We start from the raw sequence: 21,010 nt of genomic DNA, 5'->3' as shown, positions 1-21,010 counted from the left end.
GAATAGAAATCAGTACAAGTCCCAACACAATCAAATTCTCTCATAAAAAAGCAACCCCACAGGGCATGTAACTCTTCTAACAATTAAAATACTCAAATTTTAATGACTCCCGTATGTTAAATAGAATCTGCTGCTGATTTCACTCATTGCTGGCTCATTTTTTGGGTTAAGTGTATACTCAGGTTTTATTAGAGCTGCAGTTTATTTTTAATATATATTTTCTATATCAGTGAGCTAAACCTTATAACAAAATGTTATAACATGAAAAGCAGGCCATGTTAACATGTTTAATGTTGCATTTCAAAGTTCAGATACCAGCTGCACCACCTCACTAAATTATGCAGCAAATTTCTGATTGATTTCAAAGATGGTCTGCAGTGTTTTAAAATTCCTAACAAGTTGGAGGCAATTCTAAACTGTTTGTGGAGATGGGATCCTAAATTTGGCTCCTTACAAAGTTATTGCATCAATTTTAAATTGTTCAGACTTCACGTGCTCAATCCACTTTGCCTGCCATGTCTTATACAAAACTGTATTATTGTATCCTGACTCACACCAAGTTTTGTTTGCTCCTAACCCCAGTTATTCACTGACCTACAATAACTTCCCATCCATGAAAAACATCAATTATATCAAAATAAAACAAACATATGAATTGGGAACAGGAGTAGGTTTTCTGGCCCTTTGAGCCTGCTCCACCTTTCGTTAAGATTGTGGCTGATCTGACTGCATCCCACCCACAGTCCCACTAATCCCTAATAACCATTGATGTCTTTGCTTGACAGGTATCTATCCACCCCTGCCTTAAATATATTCAGTCATCCTTTCTTTGGATAATTTTAAATTGCTTATCCGTATCTTCAAGGCTATTTTGAGGCTCTCTCCTCTCTAACTGTGTAATGTCTCCAGCCTCCCAATCCTTTTGACATCTTTATGCCAGAGGCTTTTTATCGGTCCGAGCTCTCACCAAGCCTTTTATTGATGCTTGGCTGACAGCTCAGTTTCAGACTCGTGAAAGGAGTATGTGAATAGGATGTTGTGTACTCATCTGGAGAGAAATGCCAACTTTGCTTGATTCCATCTTTACGTGATGAATAATTAGTTTCTTTTCTGTGATCTCTTTTGTCAATGTCACAATGTTCATTTGCACAATATTAAGAATGTGAAGTGCACCAAGCTTCTGTTATTAATGATCTGCTTTACTGGCACTTTTATAGGATTGCATGAATATTAGTTTCTTGCACCCAAGAATTGTGCATGCATTTTTTCCCTCAACAATTGTACAAACACCATTGTTATTATATAGTTCATTGGTTCTGTAGATAGTTTATGCCAGATAAATGGACATGGAATGGTCATGGGTTAGCATGAGGGGTCATTGGAATGTGGGTAGGTCAGGCATGAGTTGATATTGGGTTGGAACGAGGTATAAGGAACTATGGAAGTGGCATGAGTTGGCAAGGAGAGACATGATGAAGATCTTTTGAACTTACCTTTCAAAAGGCTCACAGATTCAAAATGAGCTCCATTCTTCCTCTGAGATTCATAGACTATGAGTTATAGAGACAGTGACCTGACACCACAGAAACTGAAGGCACTAATAGATACCTATCTGCTCCCTCCCCACCTAGGAAAGAAGTTGGGACCGCATGGAAAAAAAGTCCCATTCCCCTGCCAAATGTTGAATAGCAAGATAAGATTCTTACAAATAAGCAGTGAGAGGCCTATTTGCTTCCATTGTCAACAGCATTATTACATCACATCAGCTCATTGATGTGCAATTTCCCAATCTCCCCCTTGCATAGACAGTGATAATTCTTGACATGAAAGTCAGGACAGTAACTTAGTAACTCCAGTTTGCTGCTTTCCCCTCTGGATGGCCATCAGTCACCAATAGTCAGGCCATGCTTCATGGGCAGCAACTACAAACACCTTCTGTCCAGAAAAACCTCCAAGACCCCATCAGCAAAGTGGGGTGCTAATTATCCTTTGTCCGATATGTGTGGAGTAAATAAAATGAAGCATTTGGGTGACTGCAGACTGCCAGCATTTGATACCCAGAATCCTAGGAGATCCTGGTCATTAGCACATCTGAGGTCATACAACAAGTGAAGTGCCATATGGGCGTGCTACATAGATAATTAGGTGAGGTTGAGAAGACAACACATAAAAAATTCAGTCAGGCTTGTGGAGACAAACCCGCCACAAAATTCTGCAAACTTGACTTCTGGCCAATGACTGGTCCAGGTCAGCCCAAAGTTTTGGAGGTTTTGCAATTGGCAACTTTTTTGAACTCACTGTTAACCAGAAAGCAATATTCTGTCAAATATATAAATGAACTTTCATTCTCTTTGGTGACATTTAGTTCGATAGACAAATGAACCTGTCTGGACCAGAATTTCGCATTCATGGATTTGCAGTGTTGATTACAATCCCTGCACATATTCTACTGGCGCTGGAATGCTAGCTACTTTAACATAAAATTAATGCATTCATTCTCCTGCCTAAGTATCAGGTGGATAACCAGCTTCAGAACACTATGCTGAAATGTTCACATTGATTGCAGTCTTAGGGTAGCTATTACCCAAAATTGCCAAAGACAGGATGGGAGGTCCCCCCACTGCTATCTAGAATTCTGTTCAAATATAACTGTCATGCAACCAATGCAGACCCCAAAGCAATGTAGATCTAGCTCCGAGGTATATAACACTCAGATCATTACAAATTGCATGTAGTAAAATTAGTAGCTCTTTCACTTTGGTAAAATGTTAAAAGATTTGACAGGGTGGATATGGAGAAGCTAGGTTCCCTGGTGGCCTAATTGGAAACACAGGGAGAACCTAATCTTTAAATGGAAACCTAGAATAACCAGGAGCTGAATCAGGAAGCAACACTTCAGGTACGTATAGGATTCTGGAAATCACATCCTCAAATGATTGTTGGGGACATTTAGAACTTTCAAGGTTGACATCAGTCTTCAAGGTTGAGGCAAGGCAATCAAAGGGTATTCAGCAAAGACAAGGAAATTGAACTATTAGTCAGGATTTAGTTGAATGCCGGAGTAGGCAAAATATCCATCACCTATTCCTAATCCTTTCTCTTTCGAAATTGAAAGAGGTTTGCATCTTAATAACACTGTTTGTAGTAGTGAAAAGCTAGAACTATTTTGTATAATTGCTAATTATATTTATCTACTGGCCTATTATATCTAAAACAAAGTTAATCAACTGTTTGACGTGTTTAGATGATGGTAGTCCACTGACTGTTGCTGTCACAAACAAGTAATTCTGGAGCAGCAACCTAAGTATCAGATAGAAAACTATCTTCAGAACACTATGCTGAACTGTTCATATTGATTGCAGTCTTAGTTGTCATATTTCTTGACCATTGGGAAACAGGTAATTGGGGAGGGGGTAAATTAAGGGCAGTAAATAGTCATTGGCCAATGAAGGACTTAATTGTTGGTGAATCAAGAGATATCTGGATGTTAGTTCAGACCTTTCAATTTACAATTTAAAGGGAACCTACTCTTTTAAATAAAAATAAATATGCTCTGTTTGATTCTCCCATGTATGTAACTAATGGGAAATTATAAAAAAAACACAGGCCTCAGTGCATCTGAAAACCCAGACATAATTAAGCAACCTGGGGACAACTGTTAAGAAGTCAGGATGTTTGTGAAAAACTTGGACTGCCTTGGCAAAACTGGGCCTTTGGTCCATAAGACCGTAGTAGACTATTCAGCCCATTTAGTCTGCTCTACCATTCATAGAGTCATTGAGCTGTACAGCATGGAAACAAACCCTTCAGTCCAACTTGTCCATGTCAACCAGATATCCTCTAAAACTTTTCTATTCCTGTATCTATCCAGATGCCTTTTAAATGTTATAATTGTACCAGCCTCCATCACTTCCTCTGGCAGTTCATTCTAAACATGAAAAACCCTTTTAAATCTTCCCCTTCTCATCTTTAATCTATGCTCTCTAGATTTAGAGTCCGCTACCCTAGAGAAACGAACTTGGCTTTTTATCCTATCCATCCCCCTCATGATTTTATAAATGTCTATCAGGTCACTCCCTCAGCCTCCAAAGCTCCAGGGAAAATAGCCCCAGCCTACTTAGCCTCTCTCTGTAGCTCAAACCCTCCATACTTGTAAATCTTTTCTGAACCCTTTCAAGTTTCATAACATCCTTCCTATTGTAGGGAGATCAGAATTGCACGCAGTATTCCAAAAGTGGCCTCACCAATGTCTTGTACAGTCTCAACATGACCTCCCAAGTCCTGTACTCAATGTACTGTCCAATAAAGGAAAGCATACCAAATGCCTTCTTCACTCTCCTGCGACTCTACTTTCAAGTAACTATGAATTTCACTCCAAGGTCTCTTTGTTCAACAAGACTCCCAAGGACCTTACCATTTAGTGTAGAGGTCCTGCCCTGATTTGCTTTCCCAAAATGCAGCATTTCACATTTACCTAAATTAAACTCCATCTGCCACTCCTCAGCCCATTGGCCCATCTAATCAAAGTCAGTTGTACTCTGAGATCACCTCCTTCACTGTCCACTGCACCACCAATTTCGGTGTCATCTGCAAACTTACTAACTATACCTCTTATGTTCACATCCAAATCATTTCTATAAATGACCAAAATAATGGACCATACACTGATCCTTGTGGCACACAGCTGGTCACAGGCCTCCAGTCTGAAAAACAACCCTCGACCACCACCCTTTGTCTCCTACCTTTGAGCCAGTTCTGTATCCAAATGGCTTATTGTCCCTGTATTCCAAGTGAACTAAACTTGCTAACCAGTCTACCATGCGGAACCTTGTCGAATGTCTTACTAAAGTCCACATAGATGACATCCAATGAGATCACACTCCACGCATACAGTCATAGAGATGTACAGCATGGAAACAGACCCTTCAGTCCAACCTGTCCATGCCAACCAGATATCCCAACCCAATCTATTCCCACCTGCCAGCCCATGGCCCATATCCCTCCAAACCCTTCCAATTCATATACCTATTCAAATGTCTTTTAAATGTTGCAATGGTACCAGCCTTCATCACTTCATCTGACAGCTCATTCCATACACATACCATCCTCTGTGTGAAAAAGTTGCCCCCGATGCCCTCTAGTTCTGGACTCTGCGATCCCAGGGAAAAGACTTTGTTTATTTATCCTACTCATGCCCCTCATAATTTTGTAAACCTCTATAAGGTCACCCCTCAGCCTCCGATGCTCCAGGGAAAAAAGTCCCAGCCTGTTCAGCCTCTTCCTAGAGCTCAAATCCTCCAACCCTGGCAACATCCTTGTAAATCTTATTAGGGATAAGATTATTAAGGATAAGATCTTATTAGGACTTATTAGGGATAGTCACCATGGCTTTGTGCGTGAGAAATCATGTCTCACAAACTTGATTGAGTTTTTTGAAGAAGTAACAAAGAGGATTGATGAGGACAGAGTGGTAAATGTGATCTATATGGACTTCAGTAAGGCATTTGACAAGGTTCCCCATGGGAGACTGGTTAGCAAGATTAGATCTCACAGAATACAGGGAGAACTAGCCATTTGGATACAGAACTGACTCACAGGTAGAAGACAGAGGGTAGTGGAAGAGGGTTGTTTTATGTACTGGAGGTGTGTGACCAGTGGAGTGCCACAAGGATTGGTGCTGGGACCTCTACTTTTTGTCATTTACATAAATGATTTGGATGCGAGCATAAGAGGTACAGTTAGTAAGTTTGCAGATGACACCAACATTGGAGATGTAGTGGACAGCGAAGAAGGTTACCTTAGATTACAACAGGATCTTGACCAGATGGGCCAATAGGCTGAGGAGTGGCAGATGGAGTTTAATTCTGATAAATGTGAGGTGCTGTATTTTGGGAAAGCAAATCTTAGCAGGACTTATAAACTCAATGAGACCACACCTGATCTGATGATCATCAATTCCACTTTCCTGCATTTTCCTATAATCCTGGATTACCTTACCAATTAAAAATCTGTCTTTCTAAGTCTTGAATGTGCTTAATGCCTTGACAGCTTTCTGTCGTACAAAATTCCACAAATTCATTTGCTTCAAAGCCAAAAAAAACTTCATCTCTGTTTTAAATTAGTGACCCCCTTACTCTGGGTGTATGTCCTCTGGTTCTAGACTGTCTCATCATTTTCACCCTGTCAAACCCCCAAACAGTCTTGTATGTTTCAATAGAGTCATAGTCATAGAGTCATAGAAATGTACAGCATGGAAACAGACCCTTTGGTCCAACTCATCCATGCAGACCAGATATCCAACCTGCCAGCACCTGGCCCATATCCCTCCCAACCCTTCTTATTCATATACCCATCCAAATGCCTTTTAAATGTTTCAATTGTACCAGCCTCCACCACTTCCTCTGGCAGGTCATTCCATACGTGTGCAACCCTCTATGAGAAAAAGTTGTCCCTCTTTTATATCTTTCCTCACTCACCCTAAACTTATGCCCTCTAGTTCTGGACTGCCCGACCCCAGGGAAAAGACTTTGTCTATTTATCCTATGTGGACTCTCAACCTTCTACACTTCAATGAGTACAGACCCAACCTACTCAACCTCTCCTTATATGAAAATGTTTCTGTACCAGGATAGATCTAGTGATAGATCTGGACTAATCTGGTTGCCTGATTCCTTGATCTTCATCATTAATCAAACAGGGTCAAGGAGGAGTGCTGAGGACACTGTCACTTAGGATCTATTACTTGCTGCTAAACAGGTCTAAACAGCCTTTCACACACACAGTCTCCTTACCCATCTACAGTTAGTTGAAATGATGTACTTCCCTTGACTTGGAAATAGCTAAGGATGACAGATGGCTTGGAGAGAAACAGGAATGGCAGCTCAACATTACTGGTTACTGTGTTCACAGGTGAGAGGTAGAAAAAAAGGAGAACAGTGAAGAGATGTCGTAATTGAGGAATGACAGGCTCGACAGATCATTGCGTGAGGTTGTTCAAGCAGCTCTGAGGGACAGACAAAGGATAATCACACTGCTAGAAAAGTACTTAAGACCCCCAAGCAGTCAAAGGGAGAGAAAATAACAAATATGTTGGCAAATTGTTCAGTGATACATAAACATTTGTAATATTAGGGCATTCCAGCTACCCTAATATCAGGTGGAATAAAATCAGTGTCAAAATTTCAAAGTGTTTTCAAGTTAAACAGTTTTGCTAAGATATAACAAACCTAATAAGAGAGAGAGTGATTTTTGTATATTTATCAAAACCTTGCAGTTTCCACCATGTTGGAGAAGAGACATAAGACAGAAGATCAATACCTGAATTTTATGAAATATGGAATAATGATAAAGTGTGAGGGAAACAGTGAGGAACTCCAAAAGGGCATTGACAAATTGGTGAAGTGGGCAGATAGGTTCAATGCAGAGGAGTATAACGTGATGCACTTTAGCAGGAAGAACATTGACAAACAATATTAAATGGGGGTACAATTCTAAAGAGGTGCAGGAACAGAGGGACCTGTGTGTATGTCTACACAGATCACTGAAGGTAGCAGGACAGATGGAGAGAGCAGTTGATAAAGCATACAATGTCCTTATTGTTATTAATAGTGGCAGAGAGTACAAAAGCAAGGAAGTGATGTTGAACTTGTACAAGATATTTGTTAGGCCTCACCTGGAGTATAGTTGTGGGCATTGCATTACAGGAATGATGTGAAAGTACTGGTGGGAGTGAGAAGCGATTTACAAGACTGGTTCAAGGAAAGAGACCCTTCAATTATGAGAAAAAAATTGAAGAAACTTGGACAGTTCTCATTAGATGAAGAAAACTAGGAGGAAATTTGATAGAGGTTTTTAAAATGAAGAGTGGTCTTCACAGAGTAGGGGGTAGAAGCTGTTTCTGCTTGTGAGAGAAAAATGAATGAGAGGACATAGATTTAAAGCGATGTACAATCGAAGCAAGGGTGATGTGAGAAAAATATTTTCAGCATGTAGTTGAGGTATGGAATGAACCGACTGAAAATGTGGTAAAGGCAGGATCATTTAGAGCAATCAGGAGGGGAGTGGATTATTATTTGGATAAAAATGGTGTGCAGGGATATGGGGGAAAAGACAGGAGATTGGCACTATATAACAGAAACAGTGCAGGCACAGTAGACTGAACAGCCACCTTCCATGTTGTAATGATTCTGTTATTCTGAGGACCCTGCAAAAGTTTTAATTTTACTCTAGCTCCTTGGTGCCACATTTGGTCAAATGTGCCTCTATGCCAATCGCAGCAATTCTCACTTCATCTCTTAAGGCTGGCATTTTGTTCATGCATGGACCAATGCTGGAATGAAGTTTAGATTCAAATTACTCTGGTAGGTGTTCCAGAGCACATGCAGCTCTATGGCACTGTTGATGACACCTTCCAACATTTTATTAATGATGACAAATAGAGTATTGGGGCAATCATTGGCCAAACTGCTTGTCTCCTGCTTTTTTGTGAGTGGGGACAGACCTGAACAATTTTTCACATTGCCATTAGGTGACAATTAGGTGCATTAATAATGGAATATTCTGTGATCCATTCCTCATTTTCCAGCAACATTTGACCCATTATTTCATTTGTTGTTAAAGATTGTGCACAATTTTGCCCTCCCTGAAGGTTGCAAGAGAGGGAAATAATGGTGTGCAAGAGAAACCAACCTGCTTCTTACCACCTCACTAAGTAAATTAAGGACAAATAGGTCCATGGACAATTAACAACCTGGCCTGAAACAAGAGTCTCCAGGTCGCAAGTTATGTCAGGAAACTTGATCCTGTTGAAAAGGACCCTGAGAGGGAAACCCCGCTAATAGAGAGAGTTGCACTCAGAAATAAACATACTGGAGCTCCATTCTGGAATCCACAAGACAAGTCCGTCTCATTCTCAAATCTTACTATGCTTTTCTCTTTCTGGGAAGTTGGACTTGTGGAAGGTACAAGGCCATCCCGTTTATCCATTTATAATTGCTCACTTTATAATATTAGCATACTTATTTTACTTTAAAATTACATTATAGTTATCATCACATGTTTTCTAGCAGGAGTATATTTTCCCTGTGGATCTCTCTCTTTGGTCCAGCAACTTTTGAAGGATTTGCTTCATCATAATGCTCCCCCAGTAACAGAAAAAGCCAATGAGTATCGTGATTTATTTTAATGGAAAATGTGAATCCATGGCCCATGACAGTTATCGGTTTAACAGGATGTGATTAAAAGAAGGCATGTGAGAGCTTGTGGTCAAAGTTTATATCTGTATCCTTTCCAATTGTTGAGGGTTGCATTGCCTAAATGTTACTGACAATTCTCTTTTATTTTAATATTTCACTTTTTTGTTGCTTTTCTTTATCATATTCCAAATGAACCCAATATCTGCACTTCACTCTCTAAACTGTTAATCTTCATGATACTGGATTAAATATTTACACAGCTAAAATATAATGATAATAAGAAGGACTGCAAGATCCCTTCATATTGTTTTTATATACGTTTTGTGATTTTTAAAACGTTGTTGAAGAGATTTGAAGGTTTGCATTGAAGGTAAATGTTAGTCTATTTTAAGTAAAAGCTGATGTCCTTCAAATTAAAAACAGTGTTGATTTCTGAGGATTGGAAGTGGTGTCATCTCTGTACTAAGCTAAAATGGCATTAGTTATTTCAGTCAGCTTGTTCATGCATTCTGTGACAAACCACTGGGGCAGATGGGACTTGAACCCAGACCTTCTAGATCAGAAGTAGGGACACTATCACTACAACATGATGTATTTATGCTTCTTCTTGTTTGCTGGTAGGTGATGTGTGGCTCTTTCCAAAAATTAAACCACCACTAAGTCACCCAGATTTCTAACTAAAGGAACAACAACTCACAACTCTCGATGAAAACTAAACCTCCATCATCTGAGGCCATTTGCTACTTTTCAGTTTGACTGTTAGTAATTCAATTCCCATACTGGCCCAGGTTACCACAAAGGACTTTTCTTCTCAACTTCTACACTCACCTGAGGTATGATAACCCTGAGGCAAAACCACCACCAGTCATCTCTCTCCCTCTCTCATGAAGCAGCAACCCCATGGTTCACGATGGCTATGTCAACTTTACTTATAATGCAGTCGTAGTGTCCCTAACTGTGGTCCAGGAGATGGGGTTTAGGTCCTACCTGCTCCAGAAATGTGTAACAAGATCTCAAAACAGGTTGATTAAAATAACTCTAACTTCTTGCAAGAAAGGGCTTTTGTGGTCCATAGGTTGTATTCCTATCTCTGAGCCAGGAGGCCTGGGTTCAAGTCCCGCCTGCTCCAGAGGTGTCTAGTAACATTCTAAATAGACTGATTTAAAACAAAGGTGAAAGTGAGGAATGTAGATGATGGAGATTAGAGTCGAGAGTGTGGTGCTGGAAAAGCACAGCAGGTCAGGCAGCATGCGAGGAGCAGGAAAATCGACGTTTCAGGCAAAAGCCCTTCATCAGGAATGAGCTTTTTATTTTTTGGAGTAGGCAGCCATATATTAAGTTTTTAACTGGCAAGAATAAAAGGGATACTTTCTTTGGATGGAACCTTCAGCCCATTGTCACATAACATTTGAGGATTAGTGGTGCTGGAAGAGCACAGCAGTTCAGGGAGCTCCTTGGATGCTGCCTGAACTGCTGTGCTCTTCCAGCACCACTAATCCAGAATCTGGTTTCCAGCATCAGCAGTCATTGTTTTTACCACATAACATTTGAGGACCAGCCTGCAGGCCCACATATATTCACAAGAGTGGGCAGTTGGAACTGTTAACCAAACTGATTTGCTGGCAGCTTCAGAGGTTAGGACTTTCTCCACAGTGAAAGATGATTATCTCACCTGTGCCTGAGTCCGTCCATTAGTTTTAAAATTTAAAATTTAAAACAAAACAACTTCTAGCTGAAAGTCTATTGTCAGGATCCAGAAAATAAATAAGGCTTTTAAGAAGAAATTGGTCTTACCCTTGTACATTGGACAATAATGTTACAGTAAACAGTACTGCAAACAAAGCCTAGGTTCAATTTTTCTTTGAATAAATTAATCATTGAACCAGGTCTGTACAAAATATTAATGCCAGACATGACAGAAGAGAGGGGTACATTGCATATAATCCCCCTTCGGGGTCCCTGCCTTTTTCAATCTGTGTAGGTGACCTGAATACCAGTAATAGCAAGCTGTTACTTCTTTTAATGTCTTCCAAATTCCACACCATCCCAAGTTATGCTACAGAAAAACCTGGGCTGGAAACACAGCAGGCTTGTTGCGACTTCCTCTGTGATTCACAGCTGATGTTGCAAATTACAGACAGATTTGAGAATTTGAAGGACCCCCTCCTGTTCCTGTGTTCTCCAGCATGCAGATTTCAGATACCATCCCCAGTTTTATCACATTTAGACTCACTTTCAAAACTAAAAGAAGGTTATCCGCAAGGTCTACGTAATGATACAACCTTAGAGGCCACATCATCAGAATCCCTACAGTAATGACCTGTGCTATGCTAATTTGTCATGTGTCTACATTAGGATGTAAAAAGCAGACAAAATTTAGTCTGGCTATTTGATGCAATGACTGCTGAACCCAGAGGGATTTATGTAGCTGACTGCATTCAGCACCTTAACAACTGGACAGTTTGTCCTTGTCATCTTATTTGACAGGGCAATAGAGGGAAGGTTGAGCTCCCTTTTGAGATTTGCTAATAATGGTTGGCGAAAGCTGAATATAGTCCTATAGCCAACATTACTATTATACCATGTGACATCAATCATATCATCAATGCAGCAGAAGCCACACATCAACACTGACCTGAAGGACCAGTACAAATGTTGCATAGATAAGAATCTTACATAACATTATTCAATAATAAAGGAGCTGCCATGAAAGAATTAGAACCGTGATAATCAAGGTTTATGCCCACAATAAAGGCAAGGTCTTCTTCCTGAGGTGCAACATTCAAAGATTAAATACAGTTTCTACAGATGGGATCTAACCAGGATCCTGTTTAACTGTACCTCATTTCTTCACTTGTATATTTATCAGGAAATGATAAGGAGGGGGTGTGAGGACTACTGAAAAGAACATTCAAAAAGCTAACACAGAAATCATGGGGTTGAATGACCTCCGTCGAGAGTGTGGTGCTGGTAAAGCACAGCAGCAAGCGAGGAGCAGGAGAATCGGGCAGAAACCCTTCATCAACAATGAACCTTGTGGGCCGGGGGTGGGGTTGGAGCTGACAGATAAATGGGGTAATGGGGCTTGAGGGGAAGACAGTTGAGAATGCAATAGGTAGGTGAATGTTGGGGAAACAGGATGCCAACTTGCGGATCGTTTCAGAAAACATATCTGGGACACCTGCACCAACCAACCCCACCACCCTGTGTCTGAACACCAACTCCCCCTCCCACTTCACCAAGGACATGATGGGTCTGGGCCTTCTCCATCGCCAAACCCTTACCACCCTACACCTGGAGGAAGAATGCCTTATCTTCCGCCTTGAGACCCTGCAACCATACGGGATTAATATGGATTTCACCATTTTCCCCATTTTCTCTCCCCCCACCTTATCCCAGTCCCAAGCCTCCAACTCAGCACCGCCCTCTTGACTTGGCCATCATCTTTCCCATCTATCCACTCCACCTTCCTCTCTGACCTATCACCTTCATCCCCACCTTCATCTACCTTTTGTATTCTCAACTACATTCCCCCAAAGCCTCACACCCCTCCCATTTATCTCTCAGCCCGCTGGCCCACAAGCCTCATTCCTGATGAAAGGCTTATGCCCGAAAATCCGATTCTCCTGCTTTTCGGATGCTGCCTCACCTGTTGATATGATCTCCAGCATCTGCAGTCCTCACTTTCTCCTAGTTGAATGGCCCTCTCCTGTACTGTATTACGATTAATTTTATGAACCCCCAAGTTTTACACAAAGCCTATTTCCCTCTTTGTACTATGCACCAACTATTTGTGTACTAGTTAAACAGACACCTAAATCTCATTGATTTTTCATAGTAACTAGCCTTTCATGCTTATGTGAACATACCAGTTGTATAATACTTATGGAGCCTGCGGAAATACCCCGGTCTCATTTATACAACTTCAATACTTCACGACTTGCAACTCCTTCACTTGTACCAGCAAGGAAGTCCGGAATTTGCCAGGTGCAGTCCAATTGTCTCCCAGGTTGGTACTTCTGGAACGTGATTGGCTCATAGAACCCCAGTCTGCATATTCAAAGGGCCTCCACCACTCACTGACAAAGTCCTTGCAGGATGGCATCGGCCGGGTCCTTGAGCAGAAGTGAGGCAGGCAAACACACCCCATCCTCTGTGACTTTTAGGACTGAACCAATGAAACATTCTCCCTAGATGGGGCAAAATACTGTTTGCCTGTGAATTTGTTTGATGTATTATATTGGTTTGTCTCCCACCTCCCTCTCTTCATAAACCTGTGCTCATCTAAGGTTGTGCTGGCCACATGCTAAATTGCAACAGACTCCCATTAACCCATTGTCTCTGTTTATGCAGAACCCAGATTAATCCTCTTTTTGGCAATCCTGTATTTTAAAATTCTTAAGCCTGTTCCTCAACTCCATAGTCTTACTTGCTCTATCTCTGTGATCTTCTCCAGTGCTACAGTACTCCCAGGTATCTGTGTCCTCCATTCTAACAACCTGCACATCCCATTTTAATTACTCCACCATTGGTGGCCATGCCTTAAGTTGCTTGGGTATGAGGTTCTGGAAATTATCTCCCTAGATCTTGCAACTCCCTCTCCTCCTTTAAGCAACTCCTTAAAACTATTCTCTATCACTGTCTTATAGAATAACTGTTTCCTTACACAACTATGCAACTTCTATGAAGTGGTTTGGAATGTATATTAAAAGCACCACTTAAATGGAAATGCAGAAAGACTGTTTACCATGGCTGGAAGTGGAAAGGTCTAGAACGAGGGGCACAGTCTCAAAATAATGAGCAAGTCATTTAGGACTGAGATGAGGATCTTTTCCATGCTGAGAATGAGTCTGTGGAATTCTCTAGTCCACAGGACTGTGGAGGATCAGTCAGTGAGTTTGTTCATCACTGAGATCAATAGATTTTTAGGAATTAATAACATCAAGGAAATAGAGGATAGTGTGCATTCAGAGGCTAAGAATACAGCAGGAAATAACTCACTTCCCTATTCCCAAAATTCTATCCACAATCTAAAAGGAACGACCAAGGAGTGTGATGGAATACTCCCCACATACCAGGGTGAGTATAAGAGAACACATTACCATTCAGAACAACTTACCATTCAGTTGAATGGCTCCCATTCACCAGTTTCAAAATTGACTGCCTCCACTACCAACACTCAGTAACAACAGTGTACACTAATGTGCACAAGGTGCATTTCAGAAATTCACAAAGCTCCTTATACAGCACCATCCAAATTAGCAACAAACACCATCTAAAAGGATAAGGGCAGCAGATACACAGGAACACTACCATTTGCATGTTCCCCTCCAAACCACTCATCATCTTGACTTGGAAATATATTGCTGTTCCTTCAGTGTCACTGGATCATAATCCTGGATCTCCCTCCCTAATGGAACTGTGGGTCTACCTACAGGACACAGACTGCAACAATTCATGAAAACAGCACACCATCACCTTTCCACAGTGATTATGCATGGGCATTTAATGCTGACCGAAGCAGCAACACCCCTACTCCATGAATGAATTAAAAAGTCAGCCATGATTTAGAATAGTGGGGCAGACTCCAGGGGCTGAATGGCCTTCACCTGTTCCTATGTCTCTAAATTGCTGACACTGAATGAAAAAGCAAGACCAGACATAACAGAAATTGATAACAGTTGCTTTTGGCTTCATACACACTTTCTAATCTGCTTGTTTCTTTGCTGACATCTTTATGCTAATATATTTAACATGCCAATGTACCTGATTCTGTTAGGATTTGTTACGCAGTGGCAACCATGCTGCTCAAATTAACATAAAAACAAAAAGGGATTATTACTTCTCAGATGTTGGTTGCCATTTGCAATCCAACCTTTTTTCTTTCCGAAAAGATTAGACCATAATTACCAGCCTGGAATTTGAAGATATGGAAGTGACTTAAAATGATTATCTTCAGGCTGCTAAACTTTAATATCATGCAATTTTGACAACAAAGGCCTTCTGAATTATAATCTGGGCCAAATAAAGGCAAAGTGAATTTTAATTAAATTCACCTCAATTAACAATTAATTTTCCTCTCCATTTCGCCCAGCAGCTCTGCTGTAGTAGGAGGGCCACACCAGTAGACTGCAATAACTCACATCTGTCCACCAGGGGGACATCCACTGATGTCTGAGGACCTTCGCTGTAACCTATGGCGCAGGTGACCTTGACCGGCCGGTTTCCACACTTGCAAAATTCTGATTAGAAACTGGGATTAGAGATAAGAGTTGTGGCTTGCAGTGCCTCTTTTCCACTTCAAGTAATGAAAATTAAGCACACACACTCTCAAACTATCAATGGGCATTTCTGTATCTAGTGGGCAGGATGTATTTGGAAAGCCTTTCTGAAAAAAAAATGTTCAATCCTCCTGCAGAATCATTGTCAGAGTTTCCCGTGTTTAATCATTCTGTTCATCACAGGAAGAAAAGGTCAGCTACAATGGCAGGTTATAACCTCATTAAGCTACCTATTTACAGATGGCATCCCTGGAGGGCCGCTAAGACACTCAAATGGATTTGAACTTCTGAACCTGATAGTCCGGATTTCATTAATCATGAAGCCACAGCCAAGGTTTTCAGGGATACCTCAGTCCTGAAATCAGACAAGTTGTTTCCTTTCTTTTAATCCACCTATAATTTTTGTCCAAATTACATCAGTATTGTACAATTGCTGCACATTGTGGTGTGAGGGAAGAAATATACACCACATGCCAGCTGTTTTACAAAAAGCTACCTGAAGGCTTAGAATGCCACTGGCAATATTTTAGGTTCAGGACTTCACCTGGGGCTTGGGTAGTCTGTAAGAAGGTTAACATCTCTTCCTAAGAGATTAGTGTATTGACAGCAAACACAAAACAGTGCCAGCACTTCAGCTGATGATACAGCAAGTCATTGTCAAAATTCAACTTAAAAATGGACCACCACAAATGTTGTAGTGCATTTTCCATTGTTTAATCCAGTAATGGAATGTTAATTTACAAATGTGTGATCTTAATTAATGAGTTTCCTCTTTCAATACAACTGTCTTCACAACACTGTCAACCTTCTCCATGTTGCTGTGTTGCACAACGCTACCATTCTGTTTGAATGTTTGAGGATGAGGGAAACCTGAAACAAAAGCAGAAATTGCTGGAGAAACTCAGCAGTTTCTGGTTTTAGTTCAGTTTGAATTTTAGGAGGAAGAGAAGTATCGACAAAGAGCAGGCACTGGGTATTTCAAACTGAACAGCAAATCACAGTGTTACTCTGCCATAGTCCTCACAGTCTCTATGGAGGATTGGAAACTGTGAGTGTGGGAGACAGTGAGGACTCCATGTATGTGAGACAGTGAAGACTGTGGGTATGGGAGTCATTTGCAGATAAAAAAATGATGCCAAGGATCTTTGAATTTTTAAAAAATATGGAATGGGAGTCCTTGAATCAAAGTTGGGAACTATCAGTCATTGGTTCAATGCGTGACAGTTCTCTATAAGATCTGTGAATGCTCAAACTGACTGTCTCTTCGTTTCATTCTGTTACCGTTAGCCTATATTCTCTACCAGGAGGAAGAGAAAGTCATGCTTTTGTTTCAGCATCTTTCAGCACCTCAGAATGTGCCAAAGTGTATTGTAGTCACTTAAGCACTTTTGAAGTATAGCGATTGTTGTAATGTAGGAATGACAGCTTCCAATTTTTACACTGCATGTCCTAAAAACAGCAAAGTATTCATTAATATGATAGTCTGATTTCAATGAGCTTACTTGAGAGATAAATGTCATTCAGGTCACTGGAGAGCTTCCCTGCTCCTCTTTGAATTAGTGCCATGGGATCTTCTATGCTCCACTTTTGCTTTTCAACATCAAATACTTGCACTTCCAGCAAGAACTGGGCTTGTGCTTAGGCTGCATTTATAGCCAGTGCCCAGGATATATTTGTGGGTGTTCCTTGTTTCAGCATTTGCGTTGCAAGGCCATTTCTAATGGAGGCACCCCAACTCCATTGTTACTTCCTAAAGCGATTCTCTACCTACCCTCCCAACCCTCTAATAAATAATTAAGATGCATTTGAGGTAAATGAAAAGTTCAAAACAAAATCCCTGCCCATTTGGTCAATTCTCCTTCTTGGTAACTGTTCTGAGACTCTCTGAAAATCCAATAAAACAATGACTGAGGGTGGACAGCAAAAGAAATATATATGAAAGACTGATATAATTCTGAAGAGTTATTCCAGACTTGAAACAATAACTCTGTTTCTCTCTCCACAGATACTGTCAGAGCTGCTGAGCTGGAGAATTCTAATAGGTTTTGACATAACTTGAGCTCCAGAACAGTGCTGGTGTCAGTGCCCTGGATCCCAAGTCTTCAACATGCCAGTTGGAATGCCTCTGGCTACTTTTGGTGTGGTCCATGTGCTGTAAAGGCCCTGATATGGCCTTCAGAGGCGTGCAGAATGTCTAATGCTGAATTACTTCACAGATTGCCAGTTTGGACTTTGCAGAGTCTGTTAGTGCCCTCTCTTCATATCTCACAGCTGATCATGTATTCAGTACATGCACAAGGGCACTCTTCAAAACCCAAGGACCACAACATTTACGGAAACCACATGGAACTGCTCTGGAAAGATACTTTTGATGTTTTGTCCCTTTTCTTAATGGATTTGCTACGTTGACTGTTATTGGAAGAGTTTCGCAGATATGGTGGGTTCACAAGGGCATGGTGATGAGTCCTGATGGGAAGGATAGTAGAGTTCAAAAGCCTGTCAGCAGAAAGTCTGTGCCAATAAAAAGGGGCTATAGTCACAGTTTCTCTTGGCCTGCAGAATGATGGGAGATGGAGGCAGTAACGGCAGTCGAGAAGGGAAACTACACACAGAGGGAGGAGCAAAATATCTGAGACCCCTTCCTTTTTGACATGCTGTCCATGAGCAGATACTGAGACCTTGGTTTTCATGAGATTGCATCTCCATATTACCACTGCTGTTCAGTTCCACATAGTTCAATACATTTGCTACTTGTTATCAAAAGCATCCTCTTGGCTATGAATTTGAAACAAAAAACACTCACACAAAAACCCATTCCATACCATTTTTATCCAACACTTCCAATAGTTCATGCAAGAACAAGTTATTTTCGCTTGCACAGCCCATGCTACCTTTCTTGTGGGTACTTTAATGTGCTATTACAGTGCTATTCAACAGCTATTGAAAGACTGCTGACCCTCATTGGGGAAGATTGTTTATAGTTTTTCAGAAGGATCTCCAGCAGCTCTGCATCTTGAGTGTCCACATCCATACTGTGCTACCTTGGCACAGGTGCCAGCTATCCATGCTGATCGTAAGGACACAGGCCAGTTGGCAGTGGTGGGAATACAAATGCTGTGAGAGGTGTCCACAGAGGCAGATTCTCAGTAGTCCTAGTAACCTGCTAGAGCACAGTTTGCTGACTACTGTAGGAGTCTCATAACTCCTGTGAGCAGTGAGGTGTGAGCATGGTACCAAACTGGTCCCAATAACTGCTATACCTAATGTGATGCAACCACTAGTAACTTGTGGTTGGGGTAGAGTGCTGACACCAATTCTTCTTCCCCTGCTAGTCAAAGGGACTGTTTAGGAGAAAGTGAGGACTACAGATGCTGGAGAGTCAGAGTCAAAAAGTATGGCACTGGAAAAGCACAGCTGGTCTGGCAGCATCTGAGGAGCAGGACAGTCAACGTTTCAGGCATAAGTCCTTCATCAGGAAGGGCTGAGAGGTAAATAGGAGGTGGGAGTGGGGTTGGGAGTGGAGATAGCTGGGAAGGTGATAGGCGAACACAGGTAGGGGGGTGATTGTGATAGGTGGGAAGGAGGATGGGCAGGTAGGACAGGTCAAGAGGGAAGTGCTGAGTTGGAGAGTTGGGGGAGGGAGATTTGGAAACCAGTGAAGTCAATGTTGATGCCTTGTGTTTGAAGGGTCCCAAGGGAGAAGATGACGCATTCTTCCTCCAGTCGTTGGATGGCTTGGATTTTGCAGTGGAGGAGGCCTAGGACTTGTATGTCTTTGGTAGAGTGGGCGGGGGAGTTGAAGCAGTCAGCCACAGGGTGGTGGGGTTGTTTGGTGCATGCGTCCCAGAGATGTTCCCTGAAACATTCTGCAAGTTGGTGTCTTGTGTCCCCGATGTAGAAGACACCATGTTGAGAGCAATGGACACAGTAGTTGAGATGTTTAGATGTGCAGGAAAATCCCTGCTGGATGTGAAAAGATCCTTTGGAGCTTTAGACAGAGTTGAAGGAGGAGGTGTAGGCGAAGGTTTTACATATCTTGCGGCGGCAAGGGAAGGTGCTGGGTGTGGAGGGTAGGTTGGTGGGTGGCCTAACGATGGAGTCACAGAGTGAATGGCCTCTGCGGAATGCAGATAGGGGTGGGGAGGGAAACGTAATGCTGGTGGTGGGATCTGATAGTAAGTGGCAGAAATGATGAAGGATAACTCACTGTAAATGGAGATTAGTGGAGTGGAAGGTGAAGACCAGGGGAGAGTTCGATCCTTGTGGCGGTTGGAGGGGTGTGGTTCTAAGACAGAGGTGCACCAAGTGGAGGAGATGCGCTGGAGGGCATTGTTGATCATGTGGGAGGGGAAATTGCCGTCCTTGAAGTGGGAGGCCATCTGGGATGTCCTGGAGTAGAATTGCTTCTCCTGGGAGCAGATACAGCAGAGGTGGAAGAGTTGGGAGTAAGGGATGGCGTTTTTACAGGAGTGGAGAGATCGGAGGAGTTGTAGTCCAGGTAGCTGTGGGAGTCGGTAGGTTTGAAATAGATGTCCATGTTGAGTTGGTTGCCGAAAATGGAGACAGAGATGGGGAGGGAAGTGTCTGAGATGATCCAGATGACCTTAAGGTCAGGGTGGAAGGTGTTAGTGAAGTTGCATGTTCAATTGTTCTTGTCTTTAAAAACAAGTTGTAGTTTATCTCAGTAACTCTGTACAGGTTACGTTAACTCTTAGACATATTAATTATTGCTAAGGGACATGTATATCCCTCAGCAAGCTGTGTTCCACTGTTTTTTGTCTGAACTGTCTCCTGCTTCTCTCACTGGCTGTGTTATGTATCAGAGTGGTCAGACCTTCAGCCTTGGAACTTATAAATATAAAAACAGCAGTAAGCCAGTCGGCCCATCTGTTATTAAATGCTCTATTATTAAATCCCATCGCAGTTGATCTAACTCTTCAATACCTTTTACCCACACTATCCCCAAACCTCCATATACCTTTGATTATCAAAAATCTATCAACCTCTACTTTGAAAATACTCAAAATATTAGCATTCCTGTTTTCTGTGGCAGAATGCTCATAGATTAACCCTTTCATATATGTTACCTTATGGAACAACAACAAACATGGATTTCAGAATATGCAGTTGGTTTCCTCCTGTATTACTGCAGAAATTAAAAATTTGACCGTCAGACACTGTGTCCATGTGTCCTTGTGGAGTTAGCCAGTATTAAAATAGCCTCCAACATCTGTAGACATATCAGTTCATTAAATATCTCAGTGAAAGCACGCATTAGAACTTTTTAAAACTTCCCCATCAAATTCCTCAACAGAATGCCTTTGCAATTAAACATGTCTGTGAGAACTTGCCCCCGCCACTCCACTGACCTGGAGATTTACCTTTCTGTCCCTGTCTGGCTGTAGCCCAGCTGAGCCAGTGGCTGACAATGTGTTGAATTGGACTCTATGATACCCTCTAACACATGCACATAGAGCCAGAATCTGAGCTGGCGACAGTGCATGTCAGATGTAGATGGTTTTTCTTCATCAGAGG

The 21,010-nt window shown here is 41.6% G+C and overlaps 1 pseudogene; it reads left to right on the top strand.

The window, feature by feature from the left end:
- LOC148150581 (uncharacterized) overlaps positions 1-17,847 on the top strand; it is a 156,029-nt pseudogene extending 138,182 nt beyond the window's left edge.
- The last annotated feature ends 3,163 nt before the right edge of the window (positions 17,848-21,010 follow it).

This window comes from Chiloscyllium plagiosum, unplaced genomic scaffold (assembly GCF_037043375.1).
Source record: "Chiloscyllium plagiosum isolate Xiang-an unplaced genomic scaffold, Cpla_swu_hap1 HiC_scaffold_3, whole genome shotgun sequence".
Taxonomy (NCBI): domain Eukaryota; kingdom Metazoa; phylum Chordata; class Chondrichthyes; order Orectolobiformes; family Hemiscylliidae; genus Chiloscyllium; species Chiloscyllium plagiosum.
The sequence above is the reverse complement of the archived record's forward strand: the minus strand, read 5'-3'. Positions and strand labels throughout refer to the sequence as shown.